The following is a 4061-nucleotide window of genomic DNA, read 5'->3' as shown; positions in this document are numbered from 1 at the left end:
CCGGTGCTCGGAAAAGGCCGCGAAACTGCCGGTGAACCTTCGTTTTTCTTTCTCCGGGTTTACAGCAAGCGATGTTTCTCGCGACAGAGCGAAGCTGCGCATCGCTGCGCAGTCACGGCCTTGCCCAAGGGCACAGCTGTTGTGTGGGAAAAGCCCGACCGCAAGCTCACGCGTCCAGCCCGCTGCTCTCCAGGGTCCGGCGCCTGCCCACGACCGAGTGTGCGCGCCCCAGCCCCCAGTTCCGGGGTGAAGGCGCCTTCTTCCCCCCAAAGCCGGGGCACCGGGCGCCAGCCCCGCTCGCCGCTCCGTCCTGGGGAGCCCCCGCCCTGCCCCGGCCCTGCCGCGCTGCCTCCCATCGCTCTGTGGGCCAAGCAGCAGCGTTTCCACCCTTCCCTCGGGACGGTACCGGGCAATCTAGCATGGGTTTGTGTCAGGAGGCGTTTCCTGATATTCAAACTAAATTTTCACATTTTACTTCAATCCCATTATCTTCTGTTTACATGGTAAAACCATAATAGCATAAATCATAAATACAATACTACATTATTAATATTTCCTTCTTTGGGTTTCCAGCTACCAAATATTTAATCTTACGGCTAATGCTTGGTTAAAACCCAAGAAATGAATCAGCTCTCATTTTTATCACCACTAGCTGTAGGGCAAGAGGGAAGAATTTAAAGGATGTGGTTTTGAATCATTATTTAGCTTTGCATTGAAATTTCTCATTCTTGTTTCTAGTTTTTCAACCATTGCTGGGCAGCAGAAACTAATCAGGTATTTTTTGGCTTACATAGTCCTGAAAAACACAAACCAAACCAACCAACCAACCAGAAAAAAAAATAAAATCATCAAGGCACAGTTAGAACCTACTACCAATCTGACATTATACAAACCCTCGTTTTACTATCAGTGAATCTGTAACTAGGCACCACTGTCTGTTTAATCAGATCCTAGTTACACAACCTTTATTACAAGAACACATACTGCATTTGCAATGGGCTCCTTGCACAAATAAATAAAACACGTGAGGTCTGAACAGCTCATTCCAAAGAGGAACAGCTGCTTTCCTAAAGGTAAGTCCCATTTTTAGGTGTTAATAAAAACATTGTGCCAAGTATTTCCAAGCCGGTCTCTGATGCTAAGGATTACTTTCTTGATGCTACAGTCACTTGGGATGCCAGCACCCCGGCAATACCCAGAGGCTGATAAGAGTAGGATGGCAGGAGCTGTCGGGTTCTTTTTCAGACACACCCTGCACCCTCCGTGGCCGTGGACTTTGCGTTTCAGGTGGCTGGTGTTTAACTACATCCCTCTGCACACAGCAGCCCTGGCAGCACTCCTCCCTCCCTAGCTCTGGCAGCAGCGATGCGAAGAGCCCGGCCGTTCTCTGCTAGGGGAATGCTCCGCTACACCCACCACCGGGCCCTGCTGCTCCCCTGGGGGGGGCTGCTGAGGAGGGGGGCTTCAGGGCTGCACCTTTAACCCACCCTTATGCAGTATTTCCACAAATGAAAGCAAATTCCTCTGCTGCTTTTATTGAGGGCAACCTCCAAATTCACTGCTTTGCACAGCCAGCGCTCAGTTCCTTAGTCCGTGCTTCGATCCAGGCTAACGGACAGGCTTGGTCAGGGGTTATTTCTTTGTTGCTCAGGACAAGTGCTCAGGCAGACCAGATAATTACCGAAGGGCTGAGAGCAACCCTGCCTAGTGACCATTCAGGTTTAAAAAAAAAAAAAAGCCTGAGCACATTAAGAAAAGCCACACAGTGGTCAAGAGAGACAGTGTTTCATAAAACACAACATGCAATTTGCTTGCCTTACAGTACAACAGGGAAAGAGTGAACGCAGCCTTTCAGCAGCTAAATTCCATTTACCTCATTTGGTGCCGCAGCCCAGTTATCTGCTCTCTTTTCAGAAACAGTCTGTACTGTAGCTGTAAGCCTTATGTTACACGCTACTGCATCAAACTACCTTGTCTGTTAGCGGGCTAAGGCACAAAGATCTCCACGTGAGGGAGTAAGGGTTTAAACACTATGCCAGGAGCCATGCTGACACATTATCACTGCAAAGTTGATTTAAAATCACCATTAACCCAAATAGTTATGGTTATACACCTGGGACAACCTTCAATTTACTAGTCATATGCTCTAACATCTCTTTTGCATCCAAAAAGCAGCTGGCTCCAAGGACAAAATTTACTCTGAGTTATGCAAGCTAGGAGAGTCCCTGCTGCATTACGTGGGTCAAAATACATTTAGAGTGGAGCGACACATCCCAGACCTCCATCTGCCATCAGATATGGGAAAACATGGCAACATGGGCCATCAAGAAAAGCAAACAGAGCAAGGGAAAGTCACAGCTTTGAGGCTACTACGCTGAACAAAACGCGTCTGCCAAGACAATGTGAGATCAGAGCCTGCTGCCAGACTACGGGAGTTGGCTGGTGTATGGGTGCTCACATGAGATGTATTTCCTCTTTGTAACAGCTCTCCTTGCCACCATCCAAGTTTTCAGGAGTCAGGACTCCTGCAATCTATTTCCTACACTGCTACCGCCTCATTTAACCTCTGCCTGGCTTCCAACCCCCTTTTCCTCCTCTTTTTTTCCCCTGAAAGAGCAAGAAACCAATCACCTCCCAGGGACTTCTGAGGTTTAATTCCTGGTTGCAAAATGACCCAAGGGTCTCAGCTCTCCCCAGCCCAGTAAGAACAGCATCATTTGTAAGAAACTATTACAGACTTTGTGATACATAGTGTTGATGTATTCCTATCCCCAGAGTAACAGCTGATTTACTTCCCCAGTGTGTCTTTCTTGCATACCAGTGAGTAATTGATCTGGAAGTAGGTCAGTAGTACAGCATGTTAGCCTGAGCTGCTGAGCTTTGGGAACAAAACTGCTCCGTGTCTCTCTGGTGAAATGGTTTAGCGTACACAGCAGGAAGTTTTCTTTGAGCCTTCTGTTATAAATCTGAATAACCAACATCTCATTGCCATGAAGAATCTGGGAACAGGGAAGCCTGAGAAGATAACACACAGGTAAGGTGGTGTGTGGACTATTCATACACTGCCTTTGCTCTGATTCCCCAAATATCTGTACCCACAGGGAGAAAAGCTGCTCAGCAACCACGAGATGATATTGTATAAGACATATACCAGGTTTAGAAACTACCGACAGCCAAATCAAAGCAGCTTGCACACTATGATCACTTGAAGATCCTCAAAATGCTTTTAAAAGGAAAACATTTGCCCTGCAAGGCTTGAACTGATCAGTGAAATCTTTTCAAAATTCTCTTTCCCCCTCTCCCTTGCTTCAAGCTCAGATGGAGGCAGAGATTTTACCACAGTAGACTCCAGATTTTAAGTAATACACTACAGGCTGGGTTTTCTGGCTTTAAGCCCTTCACCACCATTCACACAGGTGCAAAACGGTCACTTTTTTACATCAAGGGCATAAGTGACACCTGATGAAGGAGCAGGCTAGGAGTGGGAGCAGTAACTTTTCAGGAGGAAAACTTTTACCCGCTAAACTCCCCCATGGAAGCACAGCTGGGGGGCATCTGCACCCTGTGGCCATGTCAGCGAGGGCTTTGCTGCCATTTCCAGGGTAACTCTGATGGTTCCCTCTGGCGCGGTAGGACAGGGCAGCAAGCTGCACAGGGCTGCTCGAGGGGATGCTTCACCTCAGGAGTCTCCCCAGCACACTACAGGAAGGCCCCATTTTTCTCTGGTAAGAAGTACCCAGCACCTCTGTCAGCTGACTGCGGCTGCCCCTCTGTGAGCGGCATTTTCCCAAAGGACCGGGCTCCTCGGTAATGGCGCCCGCAGACACCAGCGCTGGGGCTGGCTGCCCTGAGGTGCCCGTGCCGGCGGCGGGGCGGCGCCCTCCCCTCGCTCCACACAGACTTCTGCAAAAAGTAACCTTGAACATAACCAGCCAGTCACTAAGTTAGAGCTTGACTTCAGCGGTTAAAATAAAGACCAGAGAAAAGGGAAGTGAGCCTGGCAGCTCAGATCAAAGAGAAGTTACCTCAGCGCGCTGCCTGAGGGCGCCCCTTCGCCAGGC

Source organism: Athene cunicularia, assembly GCF_003259725.1.
Source record: "Athene cunicularia isolate RWA chromosome 18 unlocalized genomic scaffold, athCun1 chr18_part1, whole genome shotgun sequence".
Taxonomy (NCBI): Eukaryota; Metazoa; Chordata; class Aves; order Strigiformes; family Strigidae; genus Athene; species Athene cunicularia.
The sequence above is the reverse complement of the archived record's forward strand: the minus strand, read 5'-3'. Positions refer to the sequence as shown.